Source organism: Leopardus geoffroyi, chromosome X (assembly GCF_018350155.1).
Source record: "Leopardus geoffroyi isolate Oge1 chromosome X, O.geoffroyi_Oge1_pat1.0, whole genome shotgun sequence".
Taxonomy (NCBI): domain Eukaryota; kingdom Metazoa; phylum Chordata; class Mammalia; order Carnivora; family Felidae; genus Leopardus; species Leopardus geoffroyi.
This window is the reverse complement of record NC_059343.1, coordinates 101,854,241-101,881,200: the sequence shown is the minus strand read 5'-3', so window position 1 is coordinate 101,881,200 and position 26,960 is coordinate 101,854,241. Positions and strand designations below refer to the sequence as shown.

The window sequence follows — 26,960 nt, the reverse complement described above, 5'->3', positions numbered from 1 at the left end:
TCTCCCTCTCCTTTCACTCGCCACTCAGTAGCTGACTCATCATATGACCTTGAATGGAGGCTTTTGTTCTAAACTCAGCACTTGAAGCATGAGACTAAGAATACAGACCCGCTCCCGGGGGTGCTCAGGTGGACTAGATAATTTCTGCTTTCCAAATGTAAAGGATTTTCTAGTGAGTCCCACGGGGCTGAGGATCCCCTGAGGTGATGTGACAGGGGGCTGGCCCATCATGCCCACAGTCTGTGTCTGCTGTCCCCATCGGAGTCTAGGCTGCCTGCCAAGTGCTATTTTGGAAATGGCTCAAGTCGTCCGTCTTTTGAAGGTCGTGGATGCTCTGCTCCATGGGAATGCATGTGGCAGAGTAGACGAAGACAAACCTTGGTGTCACTACTAGAGCTGTAAGCAAAGTGACTACGGTGTACATTCAGGGTCAACCCCAGTACCTAGTACCCAGTAGCTTCGACCTCACGGATGATATGCATATGGCAAGGCACACGAAACCACAAATCAGAATAGGTTCTAGCTATGGTCCTGGAGCAAGGACCTGAAGACCCTTTGCCATGCCAGACATTACATATTAGTCATCAGATCTTGTGGAGGTCTGGGGATCTCAGAGTAGGGTCTGAGGGAGTCAAGGCAAGGTTGTAGTCGCTATTTACCAGTTGGTATGGGAGTAAGTACCATTTTCACAACAGGTGTGTGCTGTCGGCCAAAGATTAGCCTTGCGCTTTTTATTGAATGAATGGATTGGATGATTTGGAATTCCTTACATTATAGATCATTCAGTGATGAGTGTTTCCTGGTACTGCCCTTGCTCTATACACATCTTGCCAGTAGTGCAGTTGTTGGTTAAAATGAGGTCTACTTCTGGAGCCTTAACAGAGGGTGAAGGATGAGGATTAGGGGTAGGCTCATTTTAAAATATTAGTAAGGAAAAAACATTTTTAGATGGCTCAGGAAGAAAATGCAATACCAATTTAGCAACCTTATTTTGCTTCAGGTGGACTCAGGTAAAAAAAAAAAAGGGCAGACACGCAAGAGAGCAAAAATCATGGGTGAAATACACCACCTGTTAGGAATGGACACCTGCCTGTGCCTGGATTTTTGGCAACATTAATAGGTTATTTGTGAATCAAGCGGATTGTTTTCATCCCCTGAAGCAGCCACAGCACTTCCTCTGTCCTGTGTTTAGGGCAAGGAAGGCAGCCATTTCCACTGTGTGATGGGAGGTGTGTCAAATGGTGTCCTTGTCCCCAAGTACCATCTCCACCAGCCTGAAATGCTATCATTAGAAACTCATTTCTTGTTGGGGCGCCTGGGTGGCTCAGTCAGTTGGGCATCCAACTTCAGCTCAGTCGTGATCTCACAATTCGTGAGTTCGAGCCCCGCACGGGGCTCACTGCTGTCAGCGCAGAGCCTGCGTTGTATCCTCTGTCTCCCTCTCTCTCTGCCCTTTCCCTGCTTGCTCTCTCTCAAAAATAAACATTTTAGAGGCTCCTGGTTGGCTCAGTCAGTTGAGTGTGCGACTTCAGCTCAGTCATGATCTCAAGGTTCTTTTTTTTTTTTTTTTTTTTTTTTTTTTTTTTTTTTTAAATTTTTTAATGCTTATTTATTTCTGAGACAGAGACAGAACATGAGTGGGGGAGGGGGCAGAGAGAGAGGGAGACACAGAATCGGAAACAGGCTCCAGGCTCTGAGCCATCAGCCCAGAGCCCGACGCGGGGCTCGAACTCACGGACCGCGAGATCGTGACCTGGCTGAAGTCGGACGCTTAACCGACTGCGCCACCCAGGCGCCCCATGATCTCAAGGTTCTTGAGTTGCAGCCTCATGTCGGGTTTATAGTTTGGAGCCTGCTTCAGATTTTCTGTCTCCCTCTCTCTCTGCCCCTCCCCCGCTAGTTCCCTCTCTCTCAAAAATAAATAAACATTAAAAAAAAATAAAAGAAATTCATTCCTTCTCAACCAGCCTGCTATAATTAGAAGGAGTAACAGTTAACTCATTATCAGCCATGACCACTTTAACACCTAACAACTCATTAGCCCCCAGGTGTCTCTTTGGAAAGTAGGCAACAGGGCCCTCAGAGGAAGGACTCAGAATAGAACTCTGGGATGGGAGGGAGGGAGGTGGGAGAGAAAGTCCTGGAGACTACGGAGGCATCATCAACAGCCTGGACTGAGTTGGCCACGGGGAGCCCTAAGTTGCCAGGAGGAAGTGGGTCCCAAAGGCAGGGGCGTGGGGAGACTGAGCTGTGGAAAAGGAGACGGCAATCAGACAAAACACCTGAATGTTCTTGGACTGCTGCTCATGGAAATCCCCTGCAATGAGCGATCGGAGATCACAGCACTCTTCGCCCAGAGAAGTCTCATTATTAGACAGTAATGCTCATTAGGAATCAGCATCACTGGATGTTTTCTTAGATACTCTGGAACTCAGAATACTATATGCTTTTCTTCCGAAAACTCAGCTGTAACTCAGGACTCAGGCTATCGAGTCCTCAATAGTCTACGGCCTCTAACAAAACGGATAACCTAACTGCCGGGGGTTTAGCTCATCCCAGCCATCTTAGCAAAGGCCTCTACTACCGACTACCACCTGTTTCCTTCCGGCAAAGCCCCCACTCCTCACTCCCAGCTGTCGGGTGCACAGGCTAACGCCACGGGCAGGCCTGCCAGGGTCTATGCTGTCTTATTTAGATCCTTGGGATTTCAAAACTTCTAGGTGGACTGTTTTTGTCACACTGGGGGTTGCCTTAAAAATGTTCTTCCTCGCGATTTGATAATAGGACAAATTCTCTTAACTCCTGTATTTGCTTTTTCCCCCTAAGCAATGATATCACAAATTAGCAGTTTGCAATCTGTCGGAAATAGCTCAGATGAGCTTCTTGTGTTTTGGGGCCCCTAGAAGGATGGATCTTGATATTCCGGGCCCTGATTTGGTCTAGGCTTTTGACCAGGTGGATATCTGCCAGGCTGGCTTATGCATAAACAGGGAGGTAGGTGGGGACTCTTTCACATGGAATTGAATGCAGGGCCCCTCCAGGACCGCTCTGCTTGAGGTCCCCACTTCACTGGAAGCCCTTTTACTACATATACTCTTTGGAGTGAAGGTATTCTGTTGCTCAGAGACAGCTGTTTAATTACCAGTATGTGACCCTGGTGGGAACCACACTAACTCATGAATAGCCATTGGTGCCCTGGCCTAGATCAGTTCTCATGAAGTGAAAAGTCAGAGCAGTGCGGAGGGAACATGATACTGCTTTGAAAGGCAGTGGGATACTGGGGAAGGGCCGTGGAAGGTGGGCCTGTTGCGGGAGCGAGTGACCTGAGAGTTGTAGGAAATGCCTAGTCAACTGGCATCGGCATGGGGGGCTCGGGCGCTTTGGGAAGGGGGAACATATTTGAACATGTTTGAAGTGGGATAGGAACCCGTCGAAAAGAAATCTGGCCTCCTTTCTTCTTTTGCCAATGCTGAGGGCAGGTAGTTTGCTTCCTGTCACTTCTTCCTTTCACCCTCTCCTCCATTATCAGGATGTTCCAGGTTCTTCCAGAGCTTTTTCCTTGGCTGTCTTATGAGAGGCCCGGCTCTGGGGACTGGCTGGGCTTCCTCAATTCTCCTGACTCATCCTGCAGACTCATTGTCCTCTCTAGCGACCTTCTGTGGGCCCGGAGCTCATGGCCTTGACTTTGCTGGCTCAGGGAGGTCTCTGATGAGGGGGAGTTTGCAGCTGACCTATGCTGTGGTTTTGTTGGCTTTGCAAGATCTGAACACTGTTTGTTCTGCGGGGGGGAAAAAAGGCATTGCGGAAATGTCCATGGTTACCGTCAGCACCTTTTGCCCTTTAGCAGTATCAGATAGTCAGTACTGAAGGCTATGTGAGGGGTTGGATGTTAAGCATGAAGGACAACTGTCTAGTGGATTCTAGGCTGAACGGCTGAAACTAGACCAGAGCTTTAAACCTCACTTCGACTAAACCATGGAAGCCATCTCAAAGGAAAGCCGAGGTATTTATTCAGATATGGCTCTTCAGATATGGCTTCTCAACCGAGTCTCTTCCTACAGACCTTTCTGGAAGAAAATCAGGGGAAAGAATGTTTGCTGAATTTAATCCCTTCCGCCATCACTCAGGTTTCCTATTTAGGACCGACACCTGTGCTATCCATAGGGCCTTCTTTAATCACACTGTGTTTTCCCCTCAGCGGTGGGGGAAAGGGCTGGGCGTAGGGTGAAACGAAAGGTGCGAGAGATTGCTGGCCAAGTGGCCACTTCGTCCTCTAGTTCTACCTCTCCGCCGCCACTGCCCCTCCCGTCTGTCTCTGAGTGGTGTCACCCTTGTCAATCCCGAAAGCCCCATGAGGTAGGGAAGAGGTGCCTGGGAAGAGGGACATGGCGCCAGCTGCCTGTCCTTTGTCCCACGGACCACAGAAGCGTGAGGCCCGGATGGGAGCATTAGTAAGAAATATTCCACGCAAGCATTGCTGGAACCTCACCTCTCTCTCTCTCGCAGACAAAGCCCCAAGAATCGCTAAAGGAGGAAGAGCCGTTACGAAAGCCATCTTCCGGCTAGTTTGACCACTGATTGTCCTGTAGCTCCGGCAAAATCAATGTTTAAAAAACAAAACAAAAGAAAAGAAAACCGGTGGCAAGAATCTCCAACTCTCTTGACAGATTGCAGAGGATCTAAGCTTTTCAATCTTAGAGAAAAATGAACAGGAATCTGAGAAGAGAATGATATGAGTGAGTGCGGTATTTATTATTATCTGTTTGCTCGGTGCTAACTGTTCGACCGCCTTCAGGTGCTCTATAAAGGCTGGCCTTCATCAGTATTTTGCCTCCTAAAGGGCAGAGGTCGCCTCTGCCTTCCTGGCTCTGTCCTATATGTAGTCCAGCACCAGACACGAAGCGCAAAGCAGCCTGTGACCGGGCTTGTGCTGGCTGCTGGAACACAGCCCTGGAACTGCAGCCCTGGGTTAGGTCAGTGCCTGGCTTTTCTGGGTAGATAAAGATGACATTGGGTGTCCTTGGATTCTCTGATTTAACTCAGACCTAGTGCGCTTTGCATCGGTTTGGTCTGCATCTCTGGCCAGCTGCGCTCCTGTCTCTGGCCCCCAGTAAAAAGGGTTCCCATTGTATGCCACGACAGGCACACAAGGTGTTTTCACTTCTGCGTCAGGAGCAACTTGTGGGCAGGACTTATCTGTTCATCTCTGTGTACCCTGGTGCCTGCGGACTCGTAGCTAACTGAATGGAATCGAGTGGGTACTTTCGTATCTTGCATTTGACCTTGTATCACTGACATGGGACTCATGAAAGAAAGCTCCCCTTGCAAAAGTGTAGCTGCTCTGAAACCGGGAAAATTTCCTGTCCCCACCCCCCCCCCACAATTAAGCTGACGTCACAGTGTGACACCAGAGGAAGAGGGGAACGGGAAAGGGGAGAAAAGAACTCACATTTTTTAAGCTTCCTCTTTGTAACAGAAACTGTCTACATAAAATGCCTTGTTTAGCCGTCACAGTGGTGCTCTGAGGTAGGGATAGCTGTTCCCATTTTACAGATGAGGAAACTGAGAGAGCAGTAAAGGGACTGTCCTAAAACTCTACATCTTAGCAAGTGGCAGAACCCATCTGCCCACCTATGTTCTATTGTGCCCTGAAGTGGCAGCAGAGCTCTGGGGGACATTGAGTTGGGCTTGTTCGGTGCGCCATTTCCGGATCCCTGTTACTTACGGACAAGCATTTCCCTTGTGAACAGCCCAGTTTTGGGGACCGGTCGGATGGTAAAATGTCATATTTTCCATCTTTGGAATTTGTGTAATTTTCAGCCAACCCTGCCAACGTAGCAATAAAGATTTCCCTCAGTTGTCACCTTTGGAGCAACCACGGATTCTTCTGCTGTAGGTTCGAGCGTGGTATTTAAGAGTTAACTAAGAATGCAGATTCCTTATTAGCCGAGCCCCTGCCCCCGCCCCCCGCCCCACCTTCCCACAGAGATGGATTCTATAGGTCTGAGATGAGGGCATCGTGACGCCAATAACATTTTGAGACACAGAGCTGCGCGGCAACACAGCCTCAGTGTGCATCAGGAGATTTTCTGCATAAAAGGGGCACGTGACCACGTAGCTTTTGGTAACTCTGAGTGAAGAAACAAATGATTTCATTCCTGTAAGACCTTCTTGGTGCTCTTAATAGGCTCGCGTGCCTTGTGAATGTCCCAGAGGTACTGACAGTAGGCAAAATTATCTCATGATGGGACATTTAGTACAGTATTTTACGTCTGTAATAGTGCCTGGTACACAGTAGGCACTCAGTTACTACTTATTACGGAGGCTTCTATTCTTGCTTTAGACTTGACTCAGTTGTGAGAAGAGAAATATAGTTCAACTTCATCATTTAGGGCTAAAGTGGAAGTTAAGATCAGTCTTCATTAGGGTAAAGACTCAGTTACAGAACGTTCTTTGATGAACACTGAACTTTATATAGGGACCTTCAAAGGCTAAAGGAGAGATATTGAGATATTTTGCACCGACACATTCCGGCTCCTGTGTCCCACCATAATGAAGAGGCAGAAGGATGTCAACCAACCTGAATCCCCTCTTTGCCAATAAGTGCTTCTAAAGTACCTTTAAAGCTTACGTGTACTAGTCTGTTAATATTAATTAATTCACTGGAGCCTTCTCCCTCCTGGTATAGGACGAAAATAAATCCAGCTCATCGGTGTGTGAGCATCCCCAATTCAGAACTCGTAAGGCCTGAGAGAGGAGGGTTTTAGTGATTCGTGCGGTAATACGCAAACGTTACGTATAAGTGAACTGAGGCATTCGTTAAAATGCACATTCATAGGTCCTGCTCTCAGGGGTTGGGCTTGGGTATCTGCATTTTAAAAAAGCACTCCAAGTGATTTCTCTGCAAAATGCTGATGGAGTGTTTCTATTTGGAGAGGAGGTTAAAGCTTTCAGGCCACGAAGAGTAAAGGCACTGGCTTTCTGTACTAAGGTGTAGATCTGTTGGCATGGAAGCGTTAACTCATCGTCTCTGAGGAGGCAGTCCTGCTGCATATGAATAAGTTTAGATAATTTGGACTTTCAGTGTCTATTTTTTCTTTATTTGTCCTGAGATAATTCTGGAGAATGGCTTCAGCCAGTTCTCATTCACTGCTCTGAAGGCTAAAAGTGATCTGAATGCTGTAACCCTCAGAGCTCTGAGTGCAGGTGAAATGGAGAATTTACTGTTGGCATTGACTTTGGGATTGGCTTTTGTGACTAAGGTTTTAGTCCAAGGAAACACAATATGGAATTCATTATTGCACCGTGTTCTCCCTCCTTTGCTGGTTTGATGTTTACTTTATGGTGGAAAGAGCATGACCTTTAGGGTCAAACCTATCTAAATTAACATCCCAGCTCTGCCCTCATTGGTAGCATGACCTTGGGGAAAATGCCTTCACTTCTTTGATCTTCTCTTCCCTTCATCTGTAAAGTGTGTTTAAAAATAACAATCTCATAAGGTTGATGGGAGTATTAAATGAGGCAAGTTATGTAAAGCACTTGGCCCGGTTCCTGGCACATGGTAGATGCTCACTAAATATTAATGCTCCTTCACAGGAAACAACGAATGCAATCCTAAACGTGTTCCTCTACCCAGGTCATTTGTCTCAGCAAACAGTCATTTGTCCGTAGACACCCCACTTCTCTAGGCTTCAGTGTCCATATTGGTAAAATGGTAAAAGGCTAACAAAGATACCTGTGATATGGGTTGACCAAATGGATTTCAATGACCAAATACATGTAAAAGCATCTAGCGAAACGCATGGCACAGCAGAAGAGGTCAATGTCAGTAGCTATTATTACTGTTTTAGTATTACTCAGCATTCTCTCCTTGACACGGCAAAAACTCCGCGTGCTAACACAGTGGTGTTTGCTCTGGATGGGAGACTGTCGCGGTGATCTCTTATTTTTATAAAATGTTATAAGTAATTATTACTTTGTGCCAGAAGCGTAAATATAACTTTGGGCACGAAATAGCAAACCCTTTGTCGCTGGCACCGTACCACCTGGAGCTCTTGACAAATAAGTTGGCATTTTTGTCCACTGTATTTTAAGTCTGAAGTTATGACAAAGCAACATAGTGAAAATGACCTCTCAGGATATTGGCTTAAAGGCCCAAAAGGTAACGATGGTTCTAGAGAAGGAAACTCTCCGAGTGCCAAAATGAGATATCACATTATTCCTTTTAAGAGCAGGGGGTTGGGGTTTCTTATTTGAAAGTAAAGGAGAGACAGGGTGGTCTGCAATCTCAAGATACAATTTTTTAATGCTTTTTATGGCACAATTTGGGCAACGTTTACTCACTTTGAAAATAATCTAGGTTGTTTCTTTGCCCCAAGACCTTAGGATCAGTTGTTTTACCTAGAACAGACTCCCATGGTCCTGTCATTCCTCAGATGGTACCTTTCGCTGAACTACACGAAGTCCTTCTAGGGCAGTGCTGAATCATCAACGAAAAGAGAACTTTATGTGCAGGGCATCGTTAGTCACGAGTACATTTTATTTCTTCTAACTCTTAACAACTGGCAAACCTTACGTGGAGAATTTGGCGGCTCTCTAGTAACTTGAATACCCAAGTCTATTAATGTGAGTGTTCCAGTCCCTGACAACACTTGATAACAAAACTACGTGATACAATAAAAATCAGCCCACCAGGAAGATTTCTGAACACTCAAGTGGTACGCGGTGCACGTGTGTGGGCGAGACGAGGGGAGGGAGGGGGAAAGAAAGAAGCAGCACGGGAGAAGTAAGAGTGGCAGCCAGCTGTTGTCCTGTTCTATGTACATGAACAGTTTGTGAATTTTCGACAGAGATGTAGGGGCCTGTTGACTCAGCCACAGACTCTTACAGCTCTGGGCAAGTCACTGAATTTCTCCGGGTAGAGGAGGTTTGATGGAAGAATATCATACCTTGATGAGACACTGACGGGTTTGTGTTCCATGGATCAAGAGAACGCCTTTGTGTGCAAGATCTTTCAAATTCAGATATTATTTGGTCATTAAAAAAAAAACACAAAACGTCAGCTGCTTTTTTTAATGTGGCTTGCTCTGGGAATAGCTTGGGGATCCTTATCCTTACTCTTAACTGGCTTCCTGAGCAGGGGCAGGCATTTTCTACCTTGTACACTCAAAGTTGGCTTCCTTTGACCTCCTCACTACCAACATACATTTATTGTGTGCCCCCTGGATTCAGGCATTGCATCACTTCCTTTTCATTAGGGAAAGGGCAACTTCTTATTCAAAGGATTTGAGAAGATGGCTTTGAAAGGCATGGATTCTCAGTCTTTTGCCCTGGGGTCTCGGGCAACTCTCTAGAAGGTGTCCTGTATAGCACCTGAATTGTGTGTGAAGGAAAAAAATATCAGCAGAAATTGTATTGTAATAGTAGGCCCTCTTGATTGTCTTCAAGTGATGTTACGTGGAGACTCAGAATTTAATACCCCCCACTGTCTGTTTCTGTGTGATGTATGAATTCAGTATTAAACCGTTTTATTTGTAGCTCTTTGTTGATGACGTGGGGGAATTCTTATGGTTGATCAAAATGCCGTCACTTTGCTTACAAAATTGTTTAATTTTCTAAATATCCAAATTAAATGAAACAAGGTGAATTATTTCTGACCTGTATACGTTTTTGAAAGACTAATATTAAGCCTAAGCAACAGGATATTGTCCTAGAATGTACCTTGTATCTACTTTCAAGAAAGGCACAGTGTAGTATCCAAGCATGCCAAACATATGTATTCTCAGATAAAGACAGAAAGCAAACACAGATTAAATATGTATAAATCAGCAAAGGCCCAGCTTTATGAAGTTTGTACACGCATATCAATTACTAGAACACTGAAACAGGCAGGAGTAGCTACAAAACCTTCAATATTAAAAACATTACAACATGTCGTAGTCAAATAAAGGATCTTGGGTATATATCATTGATTCTCAGAGCCACACAACGTTAGAAATGGAAGACACTTTAGATATCCTCCTGTTTAAACTCCTCATTTTACTCAAGCCCAGAAGACAGAACTGACTCTCCTGATGTCACACAGGGAATAGGTAAAAATCAGCGAAAAATCTAGAAGGTGCAGTGTCATAGAAGCTAAGGAAAGAGAACCTCAAGAGCTTAAGATAAAACCAGTATGTCATCTTGAAAAGGTTGAGGATGAGCAACGGAAAAACTGCCCTTGGATTTGGCAAGAAGGAGCCCATCAGTGATCTCCAAGGAGAAGTCTTGGTAGATCAGAGAATAGAAGCAGACTGTGGGATCGAAAATGGAGGCAACTCACATTAGAAGAATTGAGAAAGCAAAAGGAGGGAGATAGCTAAAGAACATGGCAGTGTGAAAGAGCGATGCTGTTTTCATATGGAGCTTTGAGCATGTTTTGAAAAGGTAGAAAATGAACACTAAGCCTGAAACTTACCGTGTTTCTATGGTAGAAAACGATACATTGTAGAGTTGATTAGCCCCTCACAACCAGCACTACCTCCCAAAGAAGGAACACAGTAAGACCGAACCCCAAACCTGGCCACATTCACTCAAGCTAATGGTGTAGAAGGAAGGGCACAGGCCAAAATTTAAGTGGTGGAGACCTGAGGGCTTTCTGGCAGTTATGACCAGAGGCCAGCCGCAACCTTCCTATAATTCTCTTTGACAAGCCTATGGGCTTAGTTTGTACTTTTCCCTAAACCTAAAACTCATCCTAAAACCATGACATTTCATTTGTTAACTCTCTTCTCTCATAGTAAGATCGAAATATATGTTGGGGACATTGTTTCAAGAAAGCCACTGAGTAGATCTACTCCTAGTTGCAGCTAATTAATTAGGAAACCACTCTGAATTCCTACTAACTGGGATAAGTTGGACGGGCTTGAAAATGTGGTTCCTCTCAAATTATGAACATAGAGCTGGTCCCTCTGTGGTTGTAAATCCGGATCAAGGTCTAGGTTGGTATTTCAGGTGCGTAATAGTTGATGTTCTGGCTGGTGCTTGAATCAGATATTCAGCCAGCTCCACGAATGGTTAAGACCACTTGAAAGTTTTACTGGGGGCTGCAGACCTGTGCATCAACACCACTCATGTGTGAGCGCCACAGCGGCCTAGTCAAGGACAGGGGCATCAAAGGCCAAGAGTCTAGGGCAACACAGCGGATTCAGGGCTGAATGCACATTTAACTCAAGTATACTGCAATTAAGGCTTTGCGTGATTATCTCCTTTAATTCTCAGTGACATCCATGTGTAGTGGATACTATTATCCCCATGTTACAGTTGGGAAAACAGACTCAGAGAGGTTAAGAGACTGCGACATGGTGATACAGCCGTTAAGCGGCAGAGCTGAGATACCTACCCAAGTCTGGCTCCAAGTTGCTACCCATTCTATTAGGCTACCATATTCGGTGCTTCACCCTCCCCTCCATTCCCATTCTATATAACTTTTCCCTGTCACTAAAGCCTGTTTCACCCTTTTCAAGAATTCTGTAGCTCTCAGCTCCCTTTCCTATTAAAATCCGCTTTCCTGATAGGATCTGCTGTGTGAGTCACATGCATCATGGTATGAATTTAGACAGTGCCACCTCTGCCAGAGGGAGGTGTATCTTGTGTATTTTCAATGTAGAATTAAAGTCTAGGCCTTCTGTTACAGGGGCTTCTGGCATCAGTGGGCAAGAGGAAGAGCTATTTGGGGGCGAGGGTCAGAGGACCCATCCCAGCACCGGTGACTTCCAGCCAAGTGAACGACGTCTCTTCTGCTTATATATAAAGCTGGCACTAATCCCATGCTTCGACTGGCTATGTTTGGACAAAGGGGAGCCCAGCCCTGAAGGGAGATGGGAAAAGATGACCTTTAAGGTCCTTTCCATCCCAGGGATTCAATAAGCCCATGATTCGATGACTCAGAGGGGTGAGCAATTATCTAGCCTTATCAACTGGGAGAGACCAGAGCAAAAAGAAATCTACTTTCTGACTCCAGTGGTCCGAGTTGGTTGCTCAGAAACACCCCAAAATAGCTCAAATCGTCGCTTCATTTGGTCAAATCATCCTCCGAGTATCCTTGTTGCCCTGGGGAGAATCATCTTTCATTAAAAGTGTGTGTGGGGAGCTAAAATCAGATCAGATTTAATGCTGGAAAAGCCCTCAGAGTCTATTCACTCCAGCCCTTTCATTTTAGAAAGGGTCTACCTGAGACCCAGAGAGGTCATGTCTGTTAGAGACAGAGCCGGAGCTGGAACCCAGGACTCCTGGCTCCCAGCCCAGAGTTCTGTTTAACATACCTCGCTGTCTGGTAATAATCCTTTCCCAAACTCATATTTTCATTTAGACCCCGGCAAGGCCAGAAAACGACAACCACCAAAGTGGGGGAAACAACGGCCTCTCCACTCAATCCTTTCCCACTAGGGACCTTTTCTCTTGAACGACTTGATACCCCGGTAAATCCGTGGGCTTGGAATGTATATATTTAATTAGAGAGAACTAGCTTTTACTGTTTCCAATTGAACTGGCTTCCGAGCAGCAGGAGAAAGGCTGGACTTCAATGGTGTTTAGTTTGTGTGGTGGCTCTGCCCACAGGTCGAGGGAAGCGCTGAGCCCGAAGCAGGGTGACGGAAGGGTGTGTCCCAGCAGGGTCCCTACCTGGTCAACGGGTGCAAATGGGGGCTTCGGGGCCCTTATCTCTTTGGGCCTTCTCTCGTCAGCACCGTTGGGTGGACTGGTGCCCAGCACAGAGGGGACTGATCTAATGACTAGCACCCCACCTCCCACCTGGAAATCCAGGCTTTCTGCCTCAGCCCGATTTGCCTGATTCATCGTAGTCCACGGCAGTGACACATGCAAACAGCACACGCATTTGGCAAGCAGCAAGCCCTGCTGAAGTAGAAGACTAATTCTAACCTGCACGGCAGTTTGGGCAAAGACAACCTCCCACAGACCCGCAAGGAAACAATAGCTCACTTCCAAGGAGCTTGGGATGTGTGGCTCTTCCAGCATAGCCTAGCATGGAATTGTGGTGAAAAGCGAAGGCTCTGGGGCCAGGCTAACTGTGTTCATCTTCAGCCGACACTTACTAATTGTGTAGCCCTGGGCAAGTTACTAAACCTCTCTAGGCCTCAGCTTCCTCATCTGTGAAACAGACCTAAGTCGTAGGGCTCTTTGGATGATCGCAAGAGTAAATAGATGTAAATCACTTAGCAGGATGCCCGGGAGGTAGGAAGCACCACGATGGCGCTCATTATTCCCAACGTGATCCCCAGCAGAATCTACAAATCGACCAAACAGAATCACAGGAAGCATCACAGGCGGTTGTTTGACGCCGCCGTTCTTTTGGCTTCTGGAGTTTGGGGCAAATGAAACTATTGAGGTAATTTCTCCCTCGACCAGGTATGTTAACATAACAGTGGTCCGTTCCTCTCTAAGCTGAAGGTGACATTTGTCTTGCATACACGATCTTGCAGACACACACACTTTCTCCTGTTGCTGCGGCAGAAATGAGTCCTGTGCTGAGTGCACGGAAAGCAAAGGGCCCTTGTAACGAAAGTAGCAAATTAGCGGTGATCTTGCCAGCAGTTTTAAAACAAATGGATTGAAAGAGATTTCAAGAACTACGTGCCTAAGTTGGAGCTGCACTCGAAGCATTTAGTAAACATGTCATTCCAGTACTGAAAACAGCATCTAATCAAAGCATGTTTATAATTAGACATCACATATAATATCTCTCAAAATTATGTTCCTCCAGGTGAGGCGCCTTTCCCTGGAACACTGAAATTGACTGTTTGTTAGGCCTTTGTTATTATTAAAAAGAACAGGTTGGGGGTACCAAGAGAGACTCCCATAAATGAAGGTGCTTCATTTTAATTAGAGAGAGAGAAAAAAAACCCAATATGTATGGGTAGCCTGTATGGAGAACCTTGTGCCTGCCTCAAAAGGTATGACTCTATATTAATTTAAATCAGACAGACATTGGCACTGTGTTCTTTTATTTTTCATTAACATTTTGATTTAGAACAACAGATTGCTGCAGCGAGGGGACAAGAACGGCAGCCAGTGAGCCATCTGCCTAGCATCTCGCTGACGACTCCACTAGCGAAAGAAGCCAGTGACTCTGGAATGTATGCAAGAGGGACACACACCATTAGCTGAGTGACAGGATGAAAGATGGGAAACTTTGCCGGGTCAGAGGAGACAGAGATGGAGAGGGCAAAACGGAGCCCCCTCTGATTGGAACTTGGAAAGATCCAAGCAATTGCGGCAAGCCAATAGGATGGCGATCTGTGGTGGGTTTGCGCGAAGAGATTTTTTTATCACATGGGATGCATTTTTCCAGATCAGTGCAGATTGGCCCCTTTCAATGCGCGCACTCTTGAGCCGTTTGAGATGGAAATCTTTCTAAAATGGAAACCCCCCTCCCTGCCTTTTTAAACCCGGCAGAGCAGTAGCACACCGAGGCAGCGGGGGAGGGGTCTGCCCGGGGAGCAAACAAGAAGAGGGTGCATTGTATGTATAGAATTTAAGGGCCATAATAAACTGTCAAAAAGCCTGTCTTTTATGGCCACCGTGGACAGGCAATTCTAAACAATACCAGTGAAAAATATACTCCTCCCGGCTGGGAAGGACCTCTCTCTCCCCATCACAAGCTCCCCATGGGAAACCAGTGCAATTAAATCAACACAATTCAATTTTCTATTGGGGGGTTCTGGGTCTTTATCGGGAACTCCAGTCCCAGGGCTGGCTGTGTCGTCCGTGAGGCTATCTGGCCTCTCGGGCCTCTTTGTCCCCGTGCTAAATAGCCCTGGATTGTTGTACCTTCATAGTTGCCGATTCTGCATGCTGTTCCCTTGTGGCAACTGCCACATTTCAGTCTGCCTGCTTCTAGAAGCACCCCATTTCTAATACGCTATCTTCAGTAACCTAGGGAGTATTGAACGTTGGCAGCCTCACAGTGAGAGAAGAGATAGAAAGCTATGAAAATAGAAGATTAAAAGCACAGTAATCTGTATTCTCTGCATAATAAGGCGTGGAGGTGTGGGATGCATTGTAGAAAGTTTTTCTTCAAAAACAGTTAAAATAAAAATAGCACTTGTACTGCTGAGAGGTGTGTGCTTCAAGTATCTGGAAAATTAGCTTCCGCGCAACCACTCATTCCGCTACAGTGCCAGCTACATGGAGCTGGCATGGTGAATGGAAAGAGCTCAGGATAAGGAGGCAGATTTGGGTCCTACCCCTGCCGCTTACTGGGAACAACACACGAAGGTCTCTGGGCCTCAGTTCTGTCAGCCATGAAATGGGTATAGTGATAATATCTGCCTTGCGTCCCTTACTGTTTAGTGGATACTACACCCGCCTTCATCGATGCGTGCTGGTGGAGTGCCACCAGTCAGCGCAGGTCGCCGTCTCTGTCACCCTCCTTCGTACTGGACCCGGCACCTTTCTGCGGGAAAGATCTCTCTTTACATCCTTCATTGGATGTACATCCATTAAACTCTGAAGGCATGTTTATGTTCATGCGTGTGTCCCAATTCATTACTGGGGTCTTTCCTCCAAAGATTGAGGGCTTCTCAGAAAAGCCTACGGAAAGGAACTATCCTTAGGTAGCCCGTGTAAGATGAGCTATGGGGTCCCCAAGTCAGAGCTGACAGTCTGGTCAACTGGAATTGCATTAAGAGAAGCTGATTCTCCATGCTATCTGTTCCCATCTCCCCCCCAGCCCCCAAACACACACACACACACACACACGCGCGCACACACCCACACACACACCCCCACACCCAGCAGAACACGGGGCTTGAGGAGTAAAGTAATGGTCCTTTAGTAACCTTTCTTGCAACTTGATCAATGTTGATGCTGTTCTATCTCCATTTCGTCTTGTTATTTTATCTCCTATCTTGAAAGTGGGTTTGGGCTCAACCTGCCATCTTCCAGATGCACACACTGAGCCTCTCTCTTTGTTCTCCCCCCAGGCCCCCAACCGCGGAAGACATGGGCCAGCTGTAGTGGCCTCGTTCTTGCCTCACAGTTCGACGTGACACCTCAAACAGGAGGGGGGCATATTGTTCAGCACTATGAGCGGATGAGCCATATCAAGGAGTCACCTTCTGGATCCCGCCACTCTGTCTGCCTCCCTACAGGATCCCTACAGGCTGGGCTGGCTCCACAGGGCAATGAAAGTAGCATCCATCTAAGTTGGTATGATTTGGAGGGTAACCCAAATGCCACCAGAAATCACTCTCCTGTTGGCCTGTGTAGTTTCCAGAATGCCCCCACTAAATTGTGAATGTGCTGTTATAGGGACCAAAACGGGGGCAGGGGTCGTGGGGGCTGAGAAGCTGAATAATTTGCTACTGCTTAAAAGTTACATCTTGATCATTAGCCCAATATCAATCGATTTAGTGGTTTTGATTTTCAGCTCAATTATTTAGTGAACAGGAGAGACGTATGCCCATTGGTGGCAGCATTTAGTGTGTGCCGGGCATTATGCTCAGTATTCCACGTGAATTCTCCCAATCGATCCTCAGTCACTCTGGCAGGGAGGCACACTTGTGACCGTCATTCCACAGAAAGACACCAAAACACAGAGTGTTTCGGTAACTTGGTGGAGGTCACACGGCTGGAAGTGGCAGAATCCGTGTTATAACCCAGGTCAGCTCGACCCTTAAAGCCCACACAACACTGCCTCTGATCTTTGGAGCCCAAACTTGCCTACTGCACTGAACAAAACCAATCGCCTATAGAGAACCAGTTCTACCTCCTTACATGGCAGCTGAGGGCTTGGGGAGTAGAGGAACTGACCACGAAATATAATTCCAGAGCATGGGCTCTGCCGTGGAAGCTGGTCTTGAGCCATCTTGGTGGCGTCTGGGGCATCCTCTGAAAGTCCTGAGCTCCTGAGCAAGGGACAGCAAGGGAAGATGCATAGCACCCCCAAACTCCCCAAGGGAACTTTGTGATATCATTTGAATTAAACCAATTTGAAGCTAGAAAGGACCTTTGGGGTCACCTAGTTCTCATGCCTTGATTGCACAAAGAGGAAAGGGGAGGCCCAGGGAGGGGCGGTCATATGGCTAGTTAGTAGCGGCTTCTATCTTCCATAACACATCGCCTTCCTTATACGCGTGGAAGAATTTAACTGTGAACAAACCAGAGATTTCAGCAACTCAGTTTGAGCCAACCAACCCTAAATATCCCCTCTCCAGCTTCACTGGAACATACAATCACAATCCTAAGACCATGTCTTCAGGACTCCTTCACTGAGGCTGTCAGAGGACCTAGTTGTCCTCACCGATTTTGAGCTCAGAGATTAAAAGATGTCCCCAGACAGCAAGAAGGGACTGAAACTTATCTGGCTGTATTTACATTCTCAGCTGCCACCAGCTCAGGGCTGAGGGCTCCATGTGTTTACTTCCCGGTGCATGAAGGAGGCCTGCCTTTGACTTGCCCAAAATTGGTTCGTTCCTCTACAGCTTCCGGGGGGAGCCCCTTGTTCTACATTAACAGGGCTTGGTGAACAAGGTCATTTCACCTTTCCATCCGTCTTGCTGATTTCAGATCATGGCCACTTACTGCAGACGCAAGAGACCTGATTTTGGCTGGCCCCCGCGGCTTCATTTTGGGCCCAGCAACCAGTGAGAGAACTTTCTAACAGCTTTCTCTTCCTTTCCCTCAGCGCTTCCCAGCCAAGGCAGGGAGACCCTCTCTGCAGGAGCTGTGCCGAGGGCAGGGTGACGGTGAGTTGCCTCTGGCAACGGGGTCTCTCCTTCAGCTGAAGGGAGGGAGGAGGGTACTTTGGGATTGGGGTATGGGGTGATCCTTGATGGACCTCTGTCCGGGCCACAGTGGTGGCTGGGGAAGGTGGCCAGAGTTCTGAAGCTAAGAATAGTGAGACCTCTTTCGGGTTTATCACATTGACACATTTCACGCTACATTTCTTAACGGGCTGCCTTGTTGGATAGCATTTTTAGTCACCTTTGGAGTCTGCTATTGAAAAACCCCTTTCTTGTTTCTTTTTAAAATAACCTTTTGTGGTGTGGAACTTGAAAAGGTTGTCAGATGGAAGTGTTTATGTGCTCTCATCTCAGCTAAAATAGCGTAAAGATGAAAGTAGCCAACACGTATATTTACCGAGTACCTGGAGGGACATAATTCAGGGGGTGCAGTGCTGTATGCATGCCGGGGGGAAATGAATAGTCCTCTGGCTGTAATCAATTTACTTCATTCAAACAATTGGCAATTGTATTTGCAAGCAACTGGCAATTTCATCTGCTTTACCAAGTTTTCCAAAAACACACAACTGAGGACTGACCGCGAAGATAAATATTAACAATCAAAGAAAGGCCATCTGCCACGGCGGTCATTGCTGGGAACAACACAAGTCCCTTGGGAATCTGGCCAAGCCGAACGGCACACTCACCTCACCTGACTGAGACCCCCTCCCCCATCACCTTCCTTCCCCTTTACTGTCCCTTACCTGGATGAGGTTGGCATTTAAAGATCTAGCAGAGCTATGCCAGATGTGGCTTGTCCTTGCGACAAAACTCCAGCTAATCATCTCCTACCTGCATGGATTCCCCAAATAACCACATTTTTTCCTGACCCCCTTTGAGACAAAGGTCAATAAAGAAAGAGCTGCGGCGATTGCTTTAGGACTCTGCTCAGGAAATCGGGAGACTGGGTTCTAGTGTCGTTTCTGCCACTGGCTCAGTGCCGTCAGGCTCTCTTTTCTCTGAAACTCTCTCTCACGTGTAACGTTAAGTCATTGGGCTAGATGATCTCTAGGGTCCCGAGTATCTCTAACGGTCCCTATTCCAGCGGCGGGTCTCCTTTGGGAAACCCCTCCCCAGGCTCGGAGTGCTCCTCCTCGTCTCTCACCCCTTCTGCATCTCCAGTCCCACCACCAACAATCACACGTGACATGTGACCTGACATACTTAGCGGTCATACGTCATAGTTTTCAAAACACTTCCACATTCATCCTCTCATTTGATCTTAAAATCCCTGTAAGGTACACAGCTCGGGGATTATCAGCCCCATTTTGTTGATGAAGAAACTAAGACCTGGACGCGTAAACTGACTTCCGCAAGATCAGAGGGCTGGACAGACGCAGAGATAGAACAAGAACCCAGGCATTCTGACTCCAAGTCTGCTGCTTTATTCCTCGGACAGATATAATGCTCCTAAGGGCAACTAACATTTGTTGGGTCCTTACCATCTACCAAGTGCTTTCTTCACATTTTATCACTTTCTACCACCACTTATGGGGTGGGAGCTACTATTTCCTCCATTTGTCAGACAGAAAAACTGAGGCTTGGAGGGATTAAGTTCCTCACCCGTGGCTATGCAACCAGGAAGTGACAGGTCCAAGACTTGTGCCCAGACTCTGACTTCTGAGCATAAGCACCATTGCCATACAGCCTGTCTTGAGCTATTTAACACGTACCTTAAAGAGGATGGAAGGTCAAGTTCTCACTCTGGCTGTCCCACCTGGTGGAGGAATAATGATCCCTCCAGAAAGGTCAAGGCAACTAATCAGTCAGCAAGTATTTATTAAGTATTTGCTGTGTGTTCAGACCTGGGCTAGGACGGAGATATTACAGGAGACCAAGGTGCAATTGTAAAGCTCAGTGAATTGGGTATCCGGCTAAATGCATAAGACTAGGTAACGGTTATATAAATCACGGCATATATATGCCATAAAATGACACTGTATGACACAAAAATTTATAGACATTAAAAAAACAAATTGTTGGAGAACATTTACGGAGTCTGGAAAAATGTAATACAAAGTAAAAAGGCAGGATACAAATCTCTGTATATAGTAAAACCCAAGTTTGGGGTGATTTTTTTCCTTTTTACAAAAATTTTTAATATTTATTTGTTTTTGAGAGAAAGAGTGACAGAGCATGACTGGGGGAAGGGCAGAGAGAGAGAGGGAGACACAGAGCCCGAAGCAGGCTCCAGTCTCCGAGCTGTCAGCACAGAGCCCGACGCGGGGCTCAACCCCACCAACCGCGAGATCATGACCTGAGCCGAAGTTGGACGCTCAACCAACTGAGCCACCCAGGCGCCCCAGAGTGGTTTTTTACTTTACTTGGGTGGTTTTTCTTATCAATATTCTTGAGGTTTTTTTTCTTTTTTACAGTGGGCATGAATTAATTTTCAATTTTAACTTCTATAATCATAAAAAATGTCCTTATGCTTTAAAAATATAGTTGGGCTAATATGACTTGTTTACATAAAACAATTAGAGCAAAAAGACACCAGCAAAGGGTAATGTGATAAAACTTAATGGTGTTGGTTTAGTGGAACACCCTGCCAGTAAGGTTGCAAAACGTGGTGGCAAAGACCCCACACTGGGAATCTGGCAGTCTAGACCCCTAGCTGGCTTCCACCACTAGGGAGCTGCCATGCATCACCTTTGGCAAATCTCTTCTCCTTTCTTGACCTCACGTTCCTCATCCACCAAATGAGGTAGTTGGACTAGAACTACCTGATCTATCTCCAACAGCCCGTGATCTATAACGGGACTGCAAGACTTCATTTTGCTCATTCCTGACTATAAATCGGAGGGTGGTAAAATGACAGCTTAACATTGGAGGCACTAAATAGAAGATGCCCTTAAGCGTGCCCCCCGAAACGCATGCTTTCCTGAATTTCTGATTCGCTTGCGGTGGGTTTATCCTTCCTCTCTGCCACCTATTTGAAAAAGACAAGGCTGTCGTTATTTGCATATATAACACCATTGTGTGGCGGTGAAAGTTAAAAGAGAAAGCATTATGTTGGGAAGACAGACCAGAGAAGTGCCAGACTTAGAAGACCTACACTATAATCTCAGCTTAGCCAGCCGCTGGCTGTGTGACCTTGGGAAAGTCACTTAGCGTCTCTGTTCCTCGGTTTCCTCACCTGACAGGGAAAAAAAGATCAGTGCTGCCTCGAGGCCACATAGCAGTTAGTTGGCTTGAAGAGGAAATGAGAAGGGGAGGTGATGCAGGCAGGGCAAGGGCACCCTGAGGTATAAAGGGAAAAAATTGCTTTTGGTCATCACCCAGGTTTGGGCCTGCTGGAGGCACCATGCTGGTAGATCAGCCTCAGATTACAAAGGAAGAGAGGATAGGAAGAGGACTGCGATGCCTTGTGGTCCTCAGCAGGATCCTTTCTAGTGAGTCGGTGCTTGTGGAATTAGCTAGTTAACCTTTGCTCTGGAGAGCATGGAGGCTGAAAGGCTGGAAAATCACATTAGCAAAATTTCTCTTTTAACCTTTTCCATATCTCCTTCCTTTGCTATTTTTGGTCTGACTTAGGCAAGCAACATCAAAAGAAGAAAATCCAGCCTCTCAAACTGATATGCTCTAAACTTCCATCCACACATCACCCTTAATTAAAAAGAACTCAGAAAAATCACAGCTGGGAGAGCTCAACTGGCACCACATTCTTCCTCGTCTAAGTGGAGATTCCAGGAGCCACTTTTCCACTCTCCCACTCTCAACACACTAAAATAGACTTTACATTTGACAAAAGGTTGTTCTTTCCTTCAAGCCAGCGAGTGCCAAGGTTATCATATTACTATCCATGCTGCTTTTTCCCAAGCATATCTAGTTCAGATAAAAAAAAAAAAATCAGAACGGGTCACGTCCTTCTGGATGATTCGACGCAATGATGGCATGATGGCACCTAATGGTGTGTATGCACTGGCTTTGGGGACATCGAGTCAACTCTTTCTCCTCTGCTTTGCCCCAAAGCAAATCCCTATGCCTGAGGGCACTGTGAGTAGTCAAAAGTGACCCTATCAGGCCTGGTTTCAGCTCCAGACCCACAGATGGTACACACGAGTATGGAGGGCTTTAGGGATGGCCACAGATGGGAAGAATCTCTTCCACAGTTTGGTTTTGACTAATCCTATTCCTTTCCACTTACCAACCCCCGCAGTGCTCCATGTTAATAACAGCTACCATGTATTGAACACTTACTAGATGCCAGGCATCACATTAAATGTTTCACATGGATGACCTCAGTTAATCTTCCCAATAACTTTATAAGGCAGTTACTGTTACATTCATCTTCATTTCACAGATGAGGAAAGTGAGGTGCAGAAAGGGTAAGTAATTTTACCAAGGTCATATAACCAGTAAGAGACAGAGGTGAGATTCGAATGCAGGCATTCCAGTTTGGAGTCATTCTTTGTCCTCTGGTCGCTCCCAAATAAAGTGGGAGAAACAGCAACCCCTTGCTCCAGAGAGTTTTGTGAAACCCAAGGGCCGGCAGGGAGTGTAGGAAGAGCTTGGCAGCTCTGGGTCTCTTTACCCAGGGGCAAGCGCAACTTTCCTGTTGTTGTTTTTTTATCATCATGGTTTACAGATCTACAGGCAGTTGAGGGAAGAACTGGGGACAGTAAAAGTTGGGATTGACAGGAACCAGGAGGTCAAAGGGGTCAAAGGGCACCCTGAGGAGCCCTTGCGCAAAGTGGACGCAAAGGGCTTTGAGTGATCTTTACTCAAAAGGCTGACTAGACTCAGAGATGTGCCAGAAGTGGGTCACCACTGAGCTGTCATCATCTGGATGGCAAGGGACTAAAAGGATTAGGCTAAAAGGATTAGCAAATGCTAAGTGTCACCAGGAAGTAGGAAGGACTATGGCAAGAGGAATATGATGCATGCGTGCCAGGACGCTGCCCGCTTTAGAAAAGAAAGGGCTGTATGGAGGGCCTCTCTCCTCAGTTCCTGGGGCTCTGGTCTCTAAGACCCTTGGAGAAATCTCACCCAACGATGGGCCAACAGTGCCCAAGGATATGAAGGGGCTCCCTCCAAGAAGGCCCTGAGCAGTTCCTTGCTGCTTTTCCTTGAATCCCTCAGCAGGCAGCCCCGTGTCTAAGAGAAGCTTTAGGGCCTGGCTGAAGCACCAGCCCCCTGGGAGAGTGGCCCACGTGTTTCCTTCTGAGAGACTCACGGATGCCTCCTGGGCCTTTGGAAAGTCAGGGGGACTACTTGTGTTCTGTTCGCACAACGCTTCGTCACAAAAGAGCAGAAAGGATGACTCATCTTTGTGATTGAAAGTAGATGGACTTGGAGGCAAAGAATCCCATTCGTCTGGGAAAAAAAGACTCCAGGTCTTCCCTTGGACCCTTAGTCTGTAGATTATGCAGAAAAATGCATCTCTGAGTTCTTTGACCACAGAGCCTCTGAGTAGCTGTCGTTCCCCAGAGACGCACTGGATGGGCAAGTCCGGATGCATGGTGGAGGGATGCAGCGGGTCACGGTGGGGGGCTAGTGATCTGAAGGGGTGCTGTGATGGCTTTCTTGGCAGGAAAACATAATTTTGGGTTCTGGGAAGAGCTGAGCACTATAGAAAGGCTCAGACTGGGGTGGCTGTTCAGGAAGGAAATCTGGTCCGTCAAGGGACACGAGGTCATAAGAGGTTTCTGTTTTCAGGACTAAACGCTCAAAGGATTTTAAACTCATGATTATGTTGATAATAATAACATCCAGTATATGCCAGGCACTATTTGAAGTACTTTATGTGGACTTACAAAGTGTCTCATTTTGACACTCTCCACAACCCTATGAGGTGAAGACTATTACTACCCCCACTTTATAACTGGGAAATCTGAGGCACAGCGGAGTTGAGTGAACTTGCCCCAAGGTCTCACAGCTAGTAAGTGGAAGAGGTGAGATGGTAAGCAAGGAGAGGCCACCACTGGCTAGAAGCACTGGTTTTGGTTCTATTGGTTTGGGTTCAAGGATTTAATAGTTTTATGGTAGTCCTGTAAAGCCAGAAAATAGATCAATATAAAGAGAAATGTCTAGATGTAGACAAAGAATTTGAGGGGCTTCATTCTGGATGATCTTTCCTAGGTAAGAAATGTCAGTGAGACTGTGACTAGAAGACTGTGACTAATTTCTAGAAATTAAACAAGACTGAATGATAGGATGTCAAAAACGGAAGCCTCCTTAGAGATCATCCAGAAGAACCTCCCCATTTTACCAATGATAAAAACCACAACCCGAGAGTTACACTGCTAATCCCCCTACAGCATACACTCCTTTCCAAGGGCCATAAGAAATATGGTATCTCAAATGTTAGGTTTTCTGTAATTTACTCAATAAGACTTCAACATCGATTGTGTGGTGTAGATGTGGGCTATTTAGTCTGAATCTACACCCTTAAGGGGGTCAGTTACTCTTACCGGAAAATACACAGTGCAGGTGTGGTTATCTAGCATTTGAAAATTCCAGTCAAGAAGTAGTTCTACAAGCACTTCGGGTATCTTTATCTCTAATGAACACCAGAGGCTTTTAAAATTAACATTAAATTTCTCATTGGTGACCTCAGTGGTGTTCAATATATGTTGATCGGCTAGAAATATGGCAGAGGTGTTCCCAAACCAGCAGAAAGAAGACATAAGAATCTAACAAGCTCTATAGTGTTCTTCCTTACAAATGGTACCCTGGACTTAATTCATAAGTAGTCCTGGGGGCAGCCGCTAATGAGGATTCTTGGGTACCTGCAACCCACCACTAGAATATTGTTTGTCTGCCCCAGGTGAACCTCCGTGCAAGGTGCTGTTGGAGCACCTAACAGGAGAGGCAGCTGGCCTTGACTGAGCCTACAGAAGAGGCTGTCCAATTATTTTTATGCCTGCCTGCTATTATTTTAATGAGAAACAGAATTTTGTCTGAGGCTTACTTTTAAATCTGATAGTGAGGTTATGGGGAGAAGACCTATAGTGCTCGCTCTAACTATTGCAAGCTACTGATATCCGACAAAACATACCTAATGATTTGAGTGACCTGATTGGCTTAGGTCAATTTACAGCTCCACGCAACGAACTATACATCTCTAGTTTGGACCCAGGTCTAAAGTTAGCAAGCCTCTGTCTTGGGGTGTATGGGAAGCTCCTACACTGGGTGATTGTTGGCAGAGCCCCACTTGACCCGGTGACCTCCCGTTTGTGGACCTGGGATTTGCATTGGCAGAATCTAAGCCGTTTCCCCTATAGCACCTCCTGACCGGCGGAGTGCCTTTCTGACCAGCGGAGCACTTGGCAATGACCCTGTGCGAGCTATCTGCTCTTGCTGCAGGCCTCAGCATTGCCTGGAGGAAGGTTAGTCAAGGTTGGTCAACCGTGAAAGGCCACTGGATATACAGTATATGCACATAGGACCGTAAGTATGTGCACAGAAGAGAGAAAGTTCTGGCATATTGAGGTATCTTGACGTCACGCTAAGAGGAGATGGTCAACTAGGTTTTTTGTGAGAAAGAGATTTTCTGGATTTCTCAGTACCTTTTTTAAAAAAATTTTAATGTCTTGTTTATTTTTGAGAGAGAGAGAGAGAGACAGAGACAGAGAACATGAGCGAGTGGGGGAGGGGCAGAGAGAGAGAGAGGGAGACACAGAACGAAGCAGGCTCCGGGCTCTGAGCCATCAGCACAGAGCCCGCTGTGGGGCTTGAACTCACGCACTGAGATCATGACCTGAGCTAATTTGGATGCTTAACTGAGCCACCCAGGTGCTCCTGGTTTTCTCAGTACGTTTAACTATGAGTTAATAGAACTTCCCTCAACGAATAACTTTGGAGCTGGAGGAAGGGGGATAGTGTAGTGCAGGGGGCAGAGACTCACCTTCGCCCAGTTTTGCTGGTCCCCAGTTTTTTAAAAAATTGGATAGGAGCGTCTTCAGGTAGGGACATGGACTGTCCAGATTGCCACAGGCCCCACCATGCCACACCTGGCCCAATTTACACATTTGTGCCATCCACCTGGCCCCTGTAATCATCTGAGGTTCCCACCCCAGCTGAAATGGAGTCCAGGCTCCAGAGGCAGAAATACCTCGTCTAGAATCCTGGCTTCACTAATTAGCTACCTGTGTCACCTGAAGCCAGTTGCTTATGTAGACTGTGAACCACCTGATTCCTCTTCGCTAAAATGAAGGTGAGAGTATCTCCTTTCTAGCAATGTCGTGATGATTCCATGAAGTCAGGCAGGTAGAAGGCTTAATGCCATGTCATCTACATGGTATGGGCTCCGTGAATGATAGTTATTATTATTAGTGTAATGATAGCCGTGGTTTTAGATTTGTTGATAGCAAGGATAGCACAATAAATAACATATAAACCGTGGTACATCTGCTTTTGAACACACGGGCTGGCATCTGCCATGACATCTAGTTTATGGCACGGCTAAGGACCAGTCGTGAGCTAACAAGCAAAGAAGAGAAGAAGCACTATCAAAAAGAAAACCATTGCAAAGAGCAGTTTTGCTTTGTTTACCTCGGAGACCATGACTTGAGGTTAGTTGGAGTCCTTTCAAGTTTGGATTTCCAACCCAAGAGCCTCTCGCTAACGCTTGCGTGGGCCAACAGCCCCTCACTTACTCACAGAAGTAACGTATGTGAACGTGCCTGAACCTAAGAGCCTGGTGCTTAGTGGGTCCTCAACAAATGTGCTATCTGAATCCATAGGTCTCTGTTTATGCTACGAGGGCTAATTAAACTAGTGATTCCCAAACTGAGTGTCCTTTAGAATCACCCATAGAGCTTGTGTTTTGTTTTGTTTTTTTAAAAAAGGCCTATCCTCATATTTTCTAATTTAAAACATCTGGAATGTGACCTAGCAAACCGTATGTTTAAAAAGCATCTCTGGTGATTCTGATGCAAGTGGTCCAACTCAAGAAATACTGTTTTAAGCTAACCAACAAGTAGCTTTGGAAACCGTGAAATAGAAGAATATTTGAGAATCTGTAACCGGTTCTGGCTGACTGTGGATGTTGGCAGCCTTTCTACCTTACATGTATAAAGGTGTTCACCCACTCAGAGACCCACACCCACGTGGGCACAATTACTCCTCTGCAAGCTGGGTTCGGATCCCTTCCTGTCTCATTCATTGCTGGTGGCCTGATCCCTTTCTGGGCAGCTGCAAGAATGAGGCCCCCGTTGCAATGAGTAATTGGCAAGG

General features: G+C 46.4%; 1 protein-coding gene across 7 annotated transcripts in view; it reads right to left on the bottom strand.

Moving 5' to 3' along the window:
* GRIA3 (glutamate ionotropic receptor AMPA type subunit 3) overlaps positions 1–26,960 on the bottom strand; it is a 268,559-nt gene that overhangs the window by 231,335 nt on the left and 10,264 nt on the right. The gene's annotated exons all lie outside the window — the stretch shown is intronic.